General features: G+C 38.1%; 1 long non-coding RNA gene across 2 annotated transcripts; it reads left to right on the top strand.

Moving 5' to 3' along the window:
* Window positions 1-2,989: 2,989 nt before the first annotated feature.
* On the top strand, window positions 2,990-7,768 carry LOC131252781 (uncharacterized). Of its 2 annotated transcripts, none has more exons than XR_009174690.1 (2): window positions 2,990-3,385; window positions 6,659-7,768. It is a non-coding gene; the product is annotated as an uncharacterized LOC131252781 (long non-coding RNA). The 2 variants fall into 2 exon arrangements; XR_009174689.1 differs by lacking the exon at window positions 2,990-3,385 and adding an exon at window positions 4,641-5,171.
* The last annotated feature ends 11,884 nt before the right edge of the window (window positions 7,769-19,652 follow it).

Genomic DNA, 19,652 nt, shown 5'->3' with positions numbered 1-19,652 from the left:
CAAGCTATTCCAAAACTCAGGTGGGCCACACCTTACGGATATGTATATAGTTTTTAAGTGTGCTTGTACATTACTCCTATGGTGTATCCTACATGAGGTTTGATGAAATGAAAATACATAATTCTTGGAATGTACAATGAACATAAGTGGGCACACCAGATGCACCATTTGGGTTCCACTTAACATATCACACGCCCTTAAGCCTCAGTTTTCTAATTTCAGTTATTCTTAGTTCTTTTCCATATCACTAAATTTCAATCCAGAGGCACACTAAAAAGCAAATACGTTGTAAAGAAAAAACTTTAAAAAAAGATGCGAATGACAACTTTAAAGAATGGTGATTGGACCCTCGTATAAAGGGGTGATGGAACACTTGTCACAGGTCCATGCCCTTCATCAAGTGCAGGAATGGAGATGATATGAACATGTCATGTACCATAAACCAAAACAAAAGATTGATAAACACAGCTAAGTTTGTTACAACATGGTTTCGATGGTGACAGATGTGGTACCCGAAACTGATTTTGAATCCTTGATTTGGGGCTATTTAGATGCACCACCCTGAACAATGTGAAGTAATGCGCCCTAAAATCCTCAAATCCCTAAATGAGGGTGCACATTGAATTAGGAATCCACAAATCCCCAAATCCCTAAATGAGGGTCCACATCGAATCATTGATATGTGGAGTTAAATTCCTGAATTTCAGATGTTTAAATCAAATTTCACCGAAATTGTTGATCAATCTTGGTATGCCCAATATCTTTTCTCATATGTAGCTTTGATTGAGGTGAGTTACTAGTCAAATTGAGGGCATTGATTCATAAAATAGAGTGAATGGACCGGACATGTAAAATGGGCCAACTGAAATCACCGTTGAAACCTTCCTAAGGTTGACCATGATGTTTATTTGTAATCCAAATTGCTCACAAGTTAACACAAACATCGAAAGAAGGTAAAACACAAGTATCATCTTGATTGAAAACTTTTATGGGCCTTAGAAGCTTTTAATGGCGGGCGTCACTCTCACCACTCTTTTTGTGGTGTGGTCCACTGGAGGTTTGGATTAGACTCAAGCTGCATGTCAACAGCTGATTTTAAGTAGACTACAACATAAAAAATAATGGTTTAAATGGTTGACACTTATTCAACATTGTTTCCTGTAATGTGGTCAATTTCATATTAGGATGTGCCTCATTTTTTGTCTTATGCTGTAAGATGATCTTTAAAAATAGATAGACGACATGGATTAAACACATACATCATGGTAAGGCCCACGAGCACCAACCACCAAGCCATTGGATGCTGTCGGGGAGTAGCCAATTTATTCCCCTTATTTGTGGTGTAGTCCATTTAATATTCGGATATGATTCATTTTTGGATAATTCTCTAAAATTATCTTGAAAAATGCAAAATTAGCTCGATAATTTTTTGGTAACAGATGCTGCCAATCCATCCTACCTTATCATTCCCCTCAAACAATTCATTTGCAACTAATCATATTATTATTAGAAATGTCCATGGTACTATTTTTTAGGATTATTCTTTTCTTCTCCATCATCCTTGTAGTTAAAGAGCTTAAGCAAATGCAGATTGGGACAAGTGATCTTTCTTATCAACATTTATCTACCAACTTTTGTGTAATTCTTAAAAGATTAAGTCCTTCAAATGCATAAAACAAGATATTGTGGCATGATCCAATGCTAAGTTTGAATTTAAAGTTATGGCATAGATTATGGCTGAGGGTGTTTAGCTAATTGCAGACTAAGTGTTCAATTAACATTTATTCTTTCAATTGAGGGGTCTTAGTCTACTTTTATTTATTTATTTTTACGCATGCACTCGACTCCACACACGCACGTTACTCACACCATAGTTGGATTTCACGATAACAGTTACTTAATCCGTGATCTTTTGTTGAAACTCTTGTAAGTCTACCACCAAAGCATATACTTTTTGTAATAACAAAAGTGCACTATTTAGATGAGTAATTCTGTGTTTTATGAAAGGATGAAGTACATGCAGGTATGTTGTTACTTTGTTAATAAAAGGTTTGTCCAGATGCTTTTTGTTTTTCCCCTTCATCTAGGCCTGTATGACCTAGTAAATAGATTGGATGCTAAATAAACAGTACAATGGGCCTTACGAGGATTTTAATGATGGATATCCAATCACTATTGTTTTCATGTGGTGTGGTCCACCTGATATTTATATACCTCTCATTTTTGGGCCCCACCATTAAAAACTTCTAAAGGCCACGAAAGTTTTAGATCAAGCTGATATTTGTGTTTTACCTTATTTCATGTCATTAAAAACTTCTAAAGGCCACGAAAGTTTTAGATCAAGCTGATATTTGTGTTTTACCTTATGTCATGTCTTTGTGGGCGTATATGTTTATTTTTAATCCAATCTGTTCATAAGGCCACATGAACGTGTATGAAGAGTAAAAACACACTACTAAAAAAATGACAAAGGATACAGAACATGATGGATTTTAGCTAAGGATATAAACTATAGTTGGTACACTACTAGAAATGAATGGTCCTGGAAGGGACTTTTTGAGGCCCATCACAATATATGTGTTCTATCTAATCCATCCATCTGTTTTAAAATATAATTTTATGGTATCTTCCTAAAAAAAGTAAGGTATATTAAAGGCTAAAGTGGACCACACGGTAGGAAACAACAGAGATTAAATCACACATGATTCCTATGGCATGGTCCGGTTTGACCTTCAATATAACTCATTTTAATATCATTTGGTGAATTTATTTATAAAAATAAATGGACGGAATGGATAAACCATATACATCATGGTGGGCCCCATGTAGGTACCCAATCCACGCTAAAAAAAATTGGGCGTGCTCAAAACATTGCCGCGCACTGAAATGAATATGCGGCCCTCCCTATTCCTCTCTCTCTCACTCTGTTTGCGCCCAAAACCGGAAATCCCTCTCGCCCTCTCCTTCTCTCTCTCGCTCGACCTCTCCCTCTCCCTCGCCCTCTTTCTCTCCCGCTCTCCCTCTCTCTCAATCTCGCTGCCGTTCTCGTGGGCTCAACAGGTTGACAACCCTAAAAGGCCTCTCTCTCTCTCTCTCTCTCTCTCTCTCTCTCTCTCTCCTTCTGTCGATCTCTCTTCCTCTCGATCGGACTGGTAGCTACGCTCAACTGCAACAGCCCGATAACCTATCTTCATGCACAAGGGTTTGAATCTATTGAGCGCATTCACAAACGGGGTTGATATAAGGGTTAGGGTTTTGATTTGAGCACATGATTCTTGAAATTAAAGTTAATGGAGTGGAAATCTATTCTAATTTTGGATTCAAATGCCAGCCTCATAGAAAAACTGCATGCTCAGGGTTTTCATTCAGGCCAACATTTATACAGGTATGGTGTTCATAGATCTGTTTGATTCATCTTGCAGGCCACAATATGGATTGGGAATGAACTGAAGGGCTCCTCCATTGAACAATCCCAACCATCTAATCAGTATACTTGCCTCCTATCACATATTATGTGTTGAGCCTATTGGTCATATTTCCATTTTAATTGTACATTTACAGGAAAGTCATTGACTGGCTAGGATTTTTTGATTGAGGATATTTTTAGTCCATTGCAAAGCTCCTTTTATTTTTATTTTTTATTTTTTTATTTTTTTCTTTCTATTTTTCATGGAGACTAGTTGATTTTCAGGAAGTTTTTTCTTTCCTCTAATTTTTTATTATTGATGTTTTTTTTTTCTATTGGCTTTGATTTTTTGGAAGGCAATAAATTTTGTTTATGGCCTTATGTAGTATGGTTTGTGTCACTAAGAATGAAGGATTTAGATTAAATTGCCTTTTAAGAAAGCATGCACAATTATATGATGCTTGTTAGATATTTGATGAAATGGGCATGTCAAGTTTGGTTGTTTGGATGATGCTTATTAGATATTTGATGAAATGCCCAGGAGAAATCTTGGCTGGGTAGAAGTAATTCCATAGTTTGTGTATGAAATAAGTATTCTTTTATTCAGCAAAGAATAGTGAAATCTTGTTTGGTTGTTTGGAGGATGAAAGGGGAGTTTGATGGGGTGGTGATGATGGTCACCTTGAGGCCTCTGCATGAGAGGGCCTTGGAGAGTTCCAGCCAAGGGATGGTGTGGCCCAAGGCCATGATTGGGAAAATGACCACATGGGGCTCCTTGGATTCCATGGGAAATGGGCTGTGTTAATGGAGACTGATTTGGGCTGACGGAGTTGTGAGGTCTTTATAGGGTTTAGTGGGTCATTAATGTGGTGGCCCCAGCCCAGGAAAAGATTCCACACTTTGGCAGAGTGGGATGGATGAATGATGATACGCAGGCACTTGGAAATTGCAAGGGTGGAATACAAGTGACAGTCCAAATCATGACCTCCTTTAACTGTATCAAAAACCTCCATTACACTTGGAAAACAACTCTTTTTGCCCATACTGCATTACTAGGTATGGAAAACATTTCTTGTCATGCAGGTAGCAAACAAATCTCATTCCACATTTATGTTATATTTCAATAAGCTTTTTAAGATGGTTGGTGCTATTATTATTCCACATGAAGGAAGAAATAGATAAGCTCCTTTTTAAAATAAATTTCTCTAGTTGGAGATAATAATCATGGCTTTGAATTGGGATTTTCCCCTTCAATCCATATGCAATGGCTAGCATTGGAGAGTGACCATGAACAGAGAGATTGTGCAGTGAGAATGGATTTCCATTTAAGGAGTACATGTGCTTCTGAATACATGATGATAATGTGTTCAAATTGGAAGAAACCAATGTATCTCACATTAGTAAGACGTGAGAGTGATTTCTTTGAGTTCATGGTTGTGTTGTGATTTTTTATGATCTTTGGTGCTCGTTTATATTAGAACATTTCCAGCTTCTTTCACTGTTGAGGAATGTAATTTTGCAGGTGGGTGCCAATGCAAGCAGCCCAGATGAATCAATGTGGCACATGTGTGTGAGATCTAGACTGTTCATCAGCTGCGTTCCAAGTGAATATTCCTTGGCCCAAAGATCCAGCCGACACATCTGTCAGGTGGGTTAGAAGTGGAGGGAAAAAAAAGGATGGCTACATAGTGAGTAGAAGGATTAACCAACTGTCTGCAACTAACATCCCCATCTCGCCCACTTTGATGAGTGGCCTTAATTTCAGGTGAGAAAGCATCCATTGCATATGCTTGATGAACATCCCAGATCTTGTATGCATGTGCCATGACGCATGTGTGGGGCTTGTTTTTGGAGCATTCATTTGTGTGCTTCAAATAGCATTTCCTTGTATTCATTAAGTAGCAGTTACTAACTTTATGGCACCAAAAGCCTAGCAATGGTGGTGCAATATAATCTCCAATATGTGTATTTTGGGAATGGTTCATGAAACATGATTGCATCGATGGTGCTTATAAAATAAGCTTGTGGTTTTACATCGTTATCTCACATCCAACCGAGGAAATTCTCTCAATAGCTATAATGCAAGTCCAAGAATATGTAGGCAAATACTAGGCCTCGTCCTCCAGCCCTGGGGGAATAGATTTTGCATCTAATTGCATCGGTGTGTTCTGAAATTGGTTTGCAACCTTTGACACTGTTAGTGTACAGGCCATAATGGCCGTTATGACCTTTTCTTTTCTTCTTCTTCTTCTTCTTTTATTTTTTATTTTTTATTTTTAAGAAACCGTAATGGCTCTGTAACAGGCTGTTATGGGCCATTTTCTGTAATGGTCAGCCCTATAAGGCACAGTGCACATCGTTACCGTTACACAACTGTTTTGGGATACCTTGGGGTACATGATTGTTTTTGCTTTATCACTAATTATGCTACATGATATTTATGCTACTTAAAATACATTACATTTTCTAGTTTGTTTGTTGGTCCAATTTAAGATCTTAACTTCTGATTCACTTTGGAATGAAATGTTGCATGAACTAGTCTTATTTCTCTAATGTCTCCCAGATAGCTTGGGCTTCCTAGATGACAATTTCCTTGGTGAGAGAAAATATGGTGTAGCTGAGAAGAATCAACCATTTCAAATGGACTATGATTCTTCTAATTCCTTAAGAGTTGCAAATCATGAAATGTATGACTATGGTTTTGAAGATCCCTGTATGGAAAACCGAAGGTTGTCTTTTGAAATGTGACTTTCTACCTTTTGAAAGCTGTAGTTTTACAGCTTCATGATGAAATTGTTGTTAGCTCCGACTTATTTTTTTGAAGCTGGTACAAGTAGGGTTGATGTTTTAGAGCTCCTAAATTATTGGACTTATTACATTTCCCTTGCTTATAGGATTATGTTGCAACAAGATGGTATAGAGCTCCTGAATTGTGTGGATCCCTTTTTCTCTAAGGTGCATGAATTTTAGTTGGCCAGATATGTGGAATCAGTTTGATAATTCAAAAATTTTGCTCTATCCTTTGGTAGTGCTTGTTTCCTTTGCTTCTATTATAAATTCTGTTTATTCTTTCTGTCATTACACTGATTGTTTCAAAGATTTTATTTCGAATGGAGCTTGGATATTAGGAACAATGTGTGATCTAGGTTGTATGTAGAATGAGAATGTTTGGATTTTTTTTTTCCTTACCAATCTTTAGTGCTTCAATATAACAAAGAGTTCCCATAATGTTTGACTTGAGCAACTATTTAGAGGGTAGGCTCGAGTGTCCACAATGCTTGCATGGATGCATGATCAAAGCTGTTCATCAAAGTGCAACCACAATATGGCTTTCGTTGTGTGGAATTCAGGTCTGTCCACTCATCTAATGGCCACACATTTACTTTAAATGCTGACCACACTTGTATGGAGCCTTACCAATCACATGCACCAAAATAGCATTAGCGTGTGTGGTAAGAGCTTTTTCATCAGATGGACCAGTGTGTACAAAACAAATGGATGTCTAGAAGAAAACTATATCAGCCAATCCATTTCTTTTGTATAGTCTCCAACCTGAGAAGCAAAACTTCCTGATTTTTTTGCGCAAGAACATCTAATCAATCTGGTTCATGTAATGGAATTATGGAAAGCTGGGATCTCATATACATCTTCCATATTTGCATGTGCAGCTATATGTGGATGTGCACAGCTCCACACACCTGTGGGCTTAGCAAACAACTGTTTCAGATTTACTTAATTTGGTATTGATTTGGTTGGTCCTTGTATATGATATTTGCCTATATTGCATGCGTAACTCTTTAACTGCAGTAGTGTAATTTTTGTTGTCGGCAGGGAACTCAACAAGGAGCAAGTACATTTGGATTTGCTTGCAGTCAATCCATTCTTTGAAACCCATGTCAGATGAGAATAGTAATCTCACATCCCAAGCTTAAATTCGGATGGTGTTAGTAATATTTCTACAAATTTACAAGTTCTCTTTTTGTTATGACCCAACCAAATCTAATCGGAAGTTCCTTGCCATCCAATTTTTTGCCATCTCTTTCCTAGATAATTGATATTTATATTCTTTCTCTATCCGTACTTTGCAGGACATTGACCATCAGATTAGAAGTTTGGTTCTGTAGGGTTTTTGGCACATCTTCCATCTATGGTAGAGCTTATCAAATTAAAGTTTGTATCTCACAATTGCTGGCCCTACTTGTAAGTTGTAACGTGCATCACGACACTTCAACGCAATGCACGAGGAACTTATGTTTTCTCCATGATTAGTTTTAGGGGTCATTTGGATGCCTGTAAGTTTTATTAGTTGTAAAGGGTCTATAGGTGTTTGGATAAGAAATTTCATTGTCAGTTACAATATAACATGAGCTCACTTCCAGACATGGTATTCAAAATCAGTTACGTAACGGCCATTACGTAACGGCAACAGTCATAACTGTTACGCGTTATGGGGTCAAAACAGCCGTTATAGAAAAATGGGCCATAACGGTCCCGTAACGGCCACGTAACGGCCCTTAACGGTTCCGTAATGGATTGTGACGGCCCCATAACAACAATTTTCAAAAAAATAAAAAACGGCCATAACGGCCGATACAGGGTTTTAACGGCTGTTACGGCCCGTATCATAACGGTAACGGTGGTGGCTGTTATAGCCACCGTTACCGTTTTGGAACACCTTGCTTTCAGGTGGAACTTGTTTGCAACTTAGGAAGTTATAGGCATCCAAACGGCCACTTGAAATAACTATATGCTTGGACTACTATAGATTCAAGCGAACAAATTATAGCATTTGACTTTCAGGTTTTACTTACAAATTTGATTTCGGAAATATTGTGATGACCACTAGACGGATGTGGAGTTGGAATGATGATTTGACGGTGATGAGATGTTTGGATGATATTTTCTAGCTTGAGGATATTTGTATCTTTTGCAACCAATCGTTAGATATTTTACAATGTGTTATATTCATTATGATACATTTTGTACTTCAAATTACACAAACAATTTATGTAATGTTTTGTTTGTTTCCTGTATTCATGTTTGTGTGTAATGTGTGTGCTAGTTGAAAATTGAAAGTGGAAGCAATTTCTTTTACTTTTTAGGTTTCATACTCTACATCACTAATTTGCACAGTATGCTTGGATTTTCATTTTGCACAAGTGGGGCCATGGTTTAAGGATGCATAGAGTTGTTATGATGGATTGTACTGTTGATGGCAAATGCTTAGTTGGCCTCTTACTAGAAGATCCTAGCCATTGGTTTTGTGTGACCTTTTCTCCCGTGAATGTGGATCATTCATGTTGAAACGTTTCATCTATTTTTTAAAAGCTTTGTTTGGTAAGAGACCTAGTAGAACTAGGATTTAGGACTGTCAATGGGTTGGGTTTGGGTTGGGTCCTAGAGCACCCATACCCAGTCTAACCAGGTTCAGATCCTTTCCGGTCTGGGTCTAGATCTTGAAGACCCAGACCCAGATCCAATCAGTTTCAGGTACCCACCGGGTCTTTGGCTCGAGGTTTTGAGTCGGGTTTGGGACAAATTAGAGCATTTAAATGGTTGGGCCCACCCGATGGATGGATTATAGATCTCACTTTGAGATTCTCATGGTGTGTTACTCGCAGGTCCATGTACTCATTGACAGCCTTATTGGATTGAGCTTAATTCTGATTTTGGTAGGCACCCAACAGCAGCTGGATAAGAAGAGTGAGTAGCTGGAGAGGCAGATGGAGGAGCAGGAGAGGAGGATGGAGGATCTGGCGATCCAAAGGGGGCAGCAGGAGAGGAGGATGGAGGGGCAGGCGAAGAAGAGAGAGGAGCAGAAGAGGAGGATGGAGGAGATGCGGGTGGAGCATGAGCGATGGATGACAGAGAAGTTTCAGGCTCTTGCTGCACGCTTACCCACCGATGCCCTACCACCTCCACCTTCATCTTTGTGATTTTTTATTTTATTTTATTTATGATGTTAAATTTATATGTATTTATACGTGAATGAATATCATGTGGATGGATGTAGTTTATGTTTGAATGGATTTACGTACTTTGGGTTTAAATGGATGTAATTGTACATTTACATAATAGGTGTATATCAGGAATATTGTAACAGGTGTATATTAGGAATATTGGGAAAAAAAAAAGACACTTTTATCAACAAAAATTTTCGCAGGTAAAAGTATCATCTAGGTTTTTACCAACGAAATTTTAAATATTTTTAGCTACGGAAATATTCGTAGGTACAAGTTTTGTAAATATTTTTTGTTGAAAATATTTTTGATATTTTTGAATATCAAAAATAATTTTCTTCCTAATATTTGTAAAACTTTTAGGTACAAAAATTTTCGTAGGGGAAAGTTTTGTAAATATATTTAGCTGCGAAAGTATTCGTAGGCAAAACGCTTGTATCAAATTTCACCTACTATAACGATTTTTAGCTACGAAAATATTCGTGGGTGAAAGTTTTGTTATAATTTTTACCCACGAAAAAATATTTTTAGCTATAAGAATAATCGTTGGTAAAACGATTTGTCAACATTTTCCCTACGAAAATAAATGTTGGTAAATGATAATACCTATGAATCAAAAGCATCGGCAAAAGTCCTATCTTTTCCACAACTCAGGCTGGCCACCCATGAGGAATGATGGTTTAGATGCCAACCATAGGTTTGTGTGGAGCAACCATGGTGTGTATCTTCCGTAAGACCCATTGCTCAAGTGTAACTAACAAGGATAAAGTGAATGTACAAAAATCAGCCTGATAAAAAACTCAGGTGGCCCATGTTGTGTGTACTTTAGAGATTTTAGGAGAATTTACATTGTTTTGACTGGGCTTAAAACAAAAGTGCTTTTTTTTTTTTCTTGATTTTGATTATGAAAACTAAATTTTTTTAATAGTTTTGCTTCAGCTAATTATGCCTCGAGTAGCTCATTTTGGTTTCTACTGATTCAATAGATAAGTATATTTGGTAAACAAACGTGCTTGCCCAAAAAAAAAATAAAAAAAAATCTCAATCAAAACCTAACCCTAGCATAAAAAAGAGAAGTTTCTTCTTCAATCTCACCATTTCAATCTTAAATTTTCTTTCCCCTCTTCCACCATTAAAAAACCCCCAAAAACTGCAATTGTAATCATTCAATCATCCACTTTCTTTGAAGAAAACCACCAAGAAAAAAAAAAGAAACAAAATGAATGAGGGATGAAGATACAAAGGGAGAAAAGAGAGAAGTTATGGAGGAGGGTACAGTTGGATCACAATAGTGGAGGTCTTCCCTTTAACTACGGGCTTCTGTTGAGGATTATTGCGAACACCTTCAATCACACTCCACTCTAATAGAAAAGCAATCATTTTTTGCTAAAGTGTGTAAGCTATGTTAAGGTATCCAACATGACAGAGAGGGAAGGAATGATAAGTGTATAAGTTATATTAAGGTATCCAACATGACAGAGGTCAATCACTGTCTTCCTCAATTGATAAATATCTTGAATCCACAAGAGGTTTCTCGAATTCATGAGAGAAAATAAGAAAATTCTTAAGAAGTTTATTGATTGAATGAATGATAAAAAAATGAGTTTAATACCCTCTAAATAACCCTAAATAAATCGTTAAAATGTAATGAAATAAGGAAATAAACTTCGAAAAATATGTAAATTTCCATTGTCAATCAACTTGTCGCCAAGTTGTCAGGTGGAAACAACTAAAAACTGTCCAGAGATTTAAACCGAAAATTCTGTGATTTTTGATTTGTCGACCCCATCTGTCAACCTGTCAAACAGTATTTCGACCTGTCAAATAGTATTTCGATTTGTCGAACAGTATTTCGACCTATCAAATAGTATTTCGATTGGTTGAACAATATTTCGACCTGTCAAATAGTATTTCGATTGGTCGAACAGTATTTCGACCTATCTAAACTAGCGGAAATCAGCCAACAAGTAATCTGGAATAGTATTTGGACCTGTCAAACAGTATTTCGACATGTCTAAATTGACAGAAATCAGTTAGCAAGTAATTTGAAATTTTTGGCGAAATTTTGACTTGTCGACCACAAAGGTCGACCAATCGAACTCTGCGTTAGGAATGTGTTTGATCCTTGTTCTACATCAGACCACTCCACTTGAGAAAAAAAAAAAAACTTATCCTTAAGATTGGTTCATGATACGTGTTCAACTTTTTCGAGTTCTTCAATGGACTTGGTTCACAATGGATATTCAACTTCGGATGCTGATATTTATTAGCATCTTCCTTGTACTCTGCAATAGGCTTTTATAATATCTCCTAGACATCAACATGAATAGTTGCTAGCCAAACTGCCATATTCTTCGCCCCAACACTTATTCCAGGTAGTTTAGGCAATGGAAACAAGTTGAGTGCATGTTTAGGAACTCGGGCATACATAACCTCAAATTGGGCCTGCTTGGTAGATTGATTCATCGTATTATTGAAGAAAAACTCGACCTAAAAAAATACCAATTTCCTATATAAGGGATAATTCATTGGAAAGTTTGGAGAGCACAATTGCCTTGAACTCCTGCAACGTGGGTTTTACATCTTTTGGAATGGTCACAGACTCCACATCCGCTTTCTTTTATACAAGTGCTACCATCATTCCCATCTCCTCAAAGTATTTGATGAAATCTCATTCATTTACAAGATGTTGCTTGTCCACTTTATAAGTATTGGATTGGTTTTCCACTTCCACAGGGGCCACATGTACACCAATGACGAATCCAACGGCCTATCGCAACTCATTCTCAACCAGGTCGCCTCTCAACGACAAACAATAGGACTTCTTTGAATAATCCCTCACCAATCGGCTATCCATCCAATAATTTTGGAATTATTGGAGCAATTCCTGATCATAATCGTGAGGGAGGAACCATGAGCCATGACACGGGTGAATTTGATGTGGTCGATGACTGTCTTCCTCAAGGATAACTACCTTATAAAATTCGAAATTTGATTGATGATTGAAATAAACAGGCCAAAAATAATAAGTGTCTATTTAGCTTCACCAAATTGTTCTTCTAATAATTCTAAGCACTTTTCACGTTGGATGCAACTCCTAAAGGCATAGCAGTTGCAGAGGAATTGGCGAAATGGGTCCAGAGGGGAAACGGATTGGCTACTCCTTGCCGGTGGCTGGTGGTCGGTGCTGTGGGCCCACCTTCCTTTCATCCAATTTTACAGGTCATTTTAGGGCTTATGCAAAACATGAGAGGGATATAAAGCTCAGGTGGGCTACACCACGGGAAAACAATATTATTGGATATACACCATTAAAATCTTCCTACCAAAATCTTGTTTATTTGACATCCAGTCTATTGATTAGGTCATACAGACGGTAAAAACAAAGATCAGCTTGATCCAAGACTTTTATGGCCCCCAAAATGTTTTTATTGGTCAACGATTCAACACTGTTTCTGTAATGTGGTACACTTGAGATTGGGATATACCTCATTTTTCGTTTCATATCATAAAATGATCTAGAAAAATAGATGGATGGCATGGATGAAACACATACATCATGGTGGGGCCACAGAGCACCGACCACTAGCCATTGGCTAGTGGCAGGATCAGTAGCCGTTTATAGGAAGCCATGGCATGCATAAGTTGGGGCCTACTAAGTAGATGATCCAGGCCGAAGATCAGGTTGTCAACTCCCTAGGTGGACCACACATGCCTAAAAGCTCACCCACGAGTCTTGGAATGTCTTCACCATTCAGCTGGTGGATTACCACTGATCATTTAAAAAGGAAATTTTTCAAAAAAAAAACTAAAATTTTTATTTCATTAAAGTCCGTTGGGTCATGAAACAATGGATCATATTTATATTTAAAAATCCAAAAATTGATTTTGATAAAAATCGATCTTAACCGTGACCATTAGGCAATCGGCGCACTTAGCGCACTCACACACTTGCGTAGTAAGTAATCCGAGCCCGCTTAGCACGGCGTCCCTACACGCTGCCTAATATTTAGGGACGATGCCTTGCCGCCGTGGCACTAGCCCCGCACGCTTAGCACGGCGCCCGGGCATTGCCTAATTCGCCACGATAATGCCTGCCCGCTTAGCACGGTGTCCCCGTCCGCCGCTTAATTTGCCCCAACGATGCCTTGCCGCCATGGCACTAACTCCGCCCGCTTAGCACAACGCCATGGGCTGTCGCCTAATTCGCCTCGACGAAGCCACCGCCCGCTTAGCACGTCGCATTATCAATATTTGTAATTATGTGCTAAAATAAGGTGGTAAAATAAATGGACTGACTGGATAAAATACATGCATTATGATGGGTCTCACAGAGCACTGATTGATAGTGGAGTGGTCACTGCCGAATGGACTCCCAGGGTAGGCAATATGGTACCAAGTAAACTCTATAGGGTCCAAAATTATGTACGTGCCTTATCTTCGCTGCTTATAAATTTTATTAGATCATTTTAAGCCATGAGCCCAAAATTAAAGTACATCCAAAGCTTAAGTGGACCCCACCATAGGAAACAGCGGGGATAACGTTGTCCACAGTTGAAACCTTTTTATGCCCACGGTAATGTTTTTTTCTCATCCAACATGTTCATGAGGTTACAGATACATGGATAAGCTTGATCCAAAACTACCGTAGCCCTCAAGAATTTTTCAACGGTACTAGTTAAATTCACACTATTTCCTGTGGTGTGGTCCACTTGATCTTTAGATTTGCTTCAATTTTCGGATTCTATACTAAAATGATTTGATAAAACGTATGGTCAGATTGGATAAGACACATAAATCACGGTAGGCCCCACATAGTTTACTCGAGCGTACTGAGTTCCATCCACCTCCTGCCATGGTATCCTATACAGGCCAAGCGAATTTTGGCAGTAGCTATAGATAGCTACTCGCAAGAGTAGGATCCCTTTCCGATTCCCCAAGCAAACGTGTACTCCGAACAGTCCCTCATGTGGGTACACCACGCACGTGCCACGGCCAAAATGTGGACCCGTTCTGTCATCCGGTGGTTGCACTTTCACTTCGAGAAATTCAAGCAGTAGTATGTATGCAAGTGATGAATGCTCAATTGTAGTAATGTAGTTGTAAACAATGAATCGTATATATAAAAATGATATTCAAAACTTTTGAAAAATTAGTGGTGTCCTCCGCCTAGAGTATCCACTCATCCGCCCCATAGTAACAGTTGTAATAAGTGAAATAAGATTACGGTTAGGTGATAAGAATTAGTACATATCTGGGATTGTGCATATACCGATAAAATTCAATTTGATCTAACTAAGCTAAATCAATCAATGTGGATTGGGCATGATAAAATAAATCCACGGATTAACGGCATTTGGATATTACGTTGCGGACCCTCCGTGCCCACCGGTGTATGCGAAGCTAGAGAAATGCGAGTTTTGGTAGGAGGAGGTGAAATTCCTCGGTCACGTGGTGACGAGGAGGGTGTCGCAGTGTAGACCCCTTGAAGGTTGATGTAGTGCGTCGGTGGGGCCAGCCCACGAATGCTCCAAGATCCGTAATTTCCTTGGTTTGATGGGCTACTACCGGCGTTTCATTGAGGGCTTCTCCGTATTGCGGCCCCATTGACCAGTTGACTCGAAAGGGCGCAGAGTTTGTTTGGAGCGATGCATGTGAGAAAGTATTTATGGAGTTGAAGGACCACCTCACGTTCGCTCTTGTCCTCACTCTTCCCTCTGAGAGTGATGGATTTGTTGTATTTACCGATGCCTCGCATATTGGTTTGAGTGTTATCCTGAAGCATGGGAAACCAATGGCTTATGCATCTTACCAGCTCAAGGTCCATGAGTGAACTACCCCACGCATGATTTATAGCTGGCTGCGCAGCAGTCGTCTTTGCACTGAAGGTGTGGAGGCACTATCTCTATGGGGTTAGGTTCGAGCTCTTCTCCCACCATAAGAGCTTGAAGTACCTCTTCTCGCAGTTAAAGTTGAACATGAGGCAGAGGCGTTGGATGGAGCTCCTAAAGGACTTTGATTTCGATCTCCAGTACCACCCGGGCAAGGCGAACGTGGTGACAGATGCCCTCAGCTGTCAACCATGAGGCCGGTGGCGCATATGATGATTTAGGAGTAGAAAATGCTTGAGGATGTGCCTGCATTTGACTTTGAGATCGGCTTACAGTCTTCTATTGTGCAGTTATCGAGCCTGTTGATTCAACCCTCTCTTGTCACAAGGGTGATCGAGGCTAAGCAAGTCGACGAGTCGTTATAGGATTACCGAGCAGAGGCTTTATGCACCCAAAACACCATAACAAAATGGAATTGTGGAGAGGAAAAATAGAGTGCTTCAAGAAATGGGAAATGTAATGTTGAATAGTATGAAGCTCCCTAGAAATCTTTGGGTTGAAGCCATAAATACTGCGTGCTATATTATTAACCGAGTTTATACATATAAATCTAATAATAAAATTGCTTATGAACTTTGCCTTGATAAGAAGCCTACTATCAAATACTTTTGAGTTTTTGGCAGTAAGTGCTATATTTTGTGTGACTGTGAAAATCTGAAAAAATTTAACATAAAAAGTGATGAAGGAATCTTTTTAAGATATTCTTTAAACAGTTGTGCATATCGTGTACTGAACAAAAGGACTAGTGTGATTCAAGAATCTATAAATGTGGTCATTGATGATCACTTGAATACACCTACCCCAAGTTGAGATAATGATGAAGTTCTTTTAATTGACAAACCAGATACTTCATCAAATTAAGTTAACTCTGATCTGAGGATGTCAAAGATTATCCAACCACTCAAATTCTTGAAAATCCTCTCACCGGTGTGCGCACTCGTAAACAATTAGAAGACATATGCAATTACGTGTGCTTCACATCCCAGATTGAATCGATAAACGTAAAAGAAGCTCTTTCTGACGAAAACTGGATAGTTGCTATGCAGGAAGAACTTAATCGATTTGTTCGAAATGATGTCCGGTACCTTGTTCCTAGACCTAAAGATAAACATATTATCGAAAAAGGTGGATTTTCAAAAATAAGTCGATGAACTTGGTAATATAATTCAAACAAGGCAAAACTAGTTGTACAAGGTTACATTCAAATTGAAGGAATTGATTACGATGAAACCTTTGCCCTAGTAGCTCGTCTTGAATCAATCAAACTTTTCATATCCATTGCTTGCTTTAGAAAATTCAAAATTTATCAAATGAATGTAAAAAGTTCCTTCTTAAATTGTCCAATGAAGAAGTTTATATTGAACAACCAATGGATTTTGAAGACCTTAAGAATGTTGATCATGTCTATCGCCTAAAAAGACTCTCTACGGTTTGAAATAAGCTCCCGGGCATGGTACGAGAAATTGACTAAGTTTTTACTAAGTCATAATTTTCAAATGGGTAGTGTCGATAAGATGCTCTTTGTTAAGAAACATAACGATCATATCTTAATAGTGCAAATCTATGTTGATGATATTATTTATGGATCAACCTGTACTAACATGACTATTGAGTTTGCGGATCTTAAAAAATCTAAGTTCGAAATGAGCATGGTTGGTGAATTAAATTATTTTCTTGGGTTGCAAGTAAAACAACAATCGATGAGATTTTTATTTCTCAAACAAAGTATGCCTTGAACTTGAATAAAAAGTTCGGATTTGAGAATGGTAAGAATTTTGATACTCCTATGAGTACAAATCTAAGACTCTCAAAGGACTCTGCAGGTAAAGATGTGGATCCTAAATTGTATAGAAGTATGATTGATAGTTTACTTTATTTAAGCGAGCCGACCCGATATTGCTTTAAGTGTTGGTATTTGTGCTAGATATCAGTCTAACCCTAAAGAGTCACATCTAACTGCGCGGATTATTCGATATGTCGCAAGTTGTGCTAATTTAGGTCTTTGGTATCCATATGATACTAGTGTTTAATTGGCTGGGTACACTGATGCTGATTGGGCTGGAAATATCGATGATAGGAAATCAACCAGTGGTGGTTGTTTTTATATTGAAAATTGTTTAGTTTCTTGGTTTAGCAAGAAGCAAAGTTCTGTATCACTCTCAATTGCTGAAACTGAATACATCGCAGCTGCATGTACTCAGCTTGTTTGGATGAAACATATGTTAAGCGATTATGGAATTGCACAGGACTCAATGGTTTTATATTGCGATAATTCCAATGCAATAAATATTTCTAAAAATCCAATTCAGCATTCACGTACCAAGCACATTGACATTAGTTATCATTAAATTCATGAATTAGTGGAAGAAAAAATAATATCTATGGAATACATTCCAACCGAGACTCAACTTGCTGACATTTTCACTAAATCGCTCGACAAAAGCAGGTTCAATAAATTGAAATTTGATCTTGGTATGTGCAATCTAAATTAAATATTTATGCATATATGTGTCATAGTATATATATATTTGATAATTTATTGGTGTAAATTTTAAATTTTTACGAAAAATGCATATTTTAGTCGGTACACGACCAATCGAGGATGTACTCGACCATCGAGCACATCCACGACCCGTCGTGAATCTCAATGGATCTTTTAAAATTTGGGAAAAATGTCATCTTCTTCATTTTAACTTTCCTCTCCAATTAGCCGACGCCCGATCGTACCTACCTTCCTAGATCTTCAAGGTTAGTGTTTTATTTGCATTTTTCTTACAGATTCTAGTCAATATTACTTCATTTCTACTCTTGGAGTAATTTATTTTGTGATTCATTGCAATTTTGGGGTTTTCTTTTAAAAAATCTATTCTAGCCAAACCCCACTCTACATCCTTTGTAATATCTTGATTCTTTGTACTCTTAGTTGCAAATGGATGTTAGAGGTAAAAAGAAAACTTCCCATGGTCCATCATCATTTAGATCAACTCCTATCTCTCGGCGCCATCTTCGGTCACCCAAAGATGATCCCTCACATGTGCGGGATTTGCGATTGCACAATGTTATTGTTGAACGACCTGTTAATCTTGACCACATTGCTCCTTTTATTTTCCTTCCTCTTCTCTAAGCTGTAGGTTGGGCTAACATCTTACATTGGGATTGAGGTGGGCCTACATACCAATCTATTGCTCAATCCATGTTTGCATGCATTTCTGACTTTTTGACTGAGAATTTAACTTTTAAAATTGATGCTAGGGAAGGTCCATTTGAAATAGACCGTCATTTGATTTTGGGTCTAATGGACATACCAGTTAATGACGAGGGTATTCATATTCATATTCTAGTTGAGAAACCCTCAGAATCAGAAAAACGCATGCTCACTAGAACACTATGCAATATGGATGTGCAATGGACTCATAAAGGGAATGCACTCCCCTCAGAGTACTTGTTACCCAGATACAGGGTTCTCCACAGAATCTTTATTTCAAATCTATATTCGCGTTCTGGTAATAAAACAGAACTGACTTTCTTTATGGTTCGGGTTTTGCATTCTGTCATCACTGGTATAAATGTCTATCTGCCTTCTTTAATATGTCATTCCATCATTCAGTTTCGTCTCCATCTAGGACACAGTGATATTCCATTTGCCTATCTTATGACTGTGTTAGCTACTCACATGCTAGTTAATATGCCTGTTGGAGAGGCTACTATACATCATCTTATTTTCAACAACTCTAATATTAACAAGATGAAATTGGAATTGGCTCTTGGCCAAGTGGATGTTAGTGGTGGTGGAGCTGAAGCAGGGAATGTGGATGAGGCTGGTGATCTTCCTCCTGATGATATTAATATGGATGGTATTTTCGATGAAATTGAATCAGACTTTGGAAATGATCCTGACTATGAGCCATCTAATTTTGATGCTCGTCTTCGTGCTTTAAAGGAAAAGGTAGAGAATATGAATGTTGCCCATGAATTACAGTTTAAATATATGCGCAAGTATCTTAGGCGCTTTAACAAGGGCCGTCATCAACTTGATTTTTGCACATCTGCAGATGGGACATGAGTGAGAACGAACAAATCCTAGAGGTATTGATCCATTGATAGCGGTAAAGCCTGCATCATGGTAATATGATAACTAACACTTTCACTCCCCAAGTGTAGGGTTGTGATGTAATAATAAACTCAGTGAGACCGAGGTCGAATCCCAAGGGACTGAAACTTGTACGTTATCTGAAACTAGGTAGAATTAGAACTAGACTAGGATGAAATCTAAATTGATTATAATTTGAGAAATAATGGTGAAATATTAATGTAAAACTTAAGAAATTTAGCGGTAGGAAACTAGGGATTCAAAGGATCCACTTGTAGAGATCAGGGAAATCTTAGGCCTGCTTC

This window comes from Magnolia sinica, chromosome 8 (assembly GCF_029962835.1).
Source record: "Magnolia sinica isolate HGM2019 chromosome 8, MsV1, whole genome shotgun sequence".
NCBI classification, from domain to species: domain Eukaryota; kingdom Viridiplantae; phylum Streptophyta; class Magnoliopsida; order Magnoliales; family Magnoliaceae; genus Magnolia; species Magnolia sinica.
This window is presented reverse-complemented; position numbering and strand designations above follow the sequence as displayed.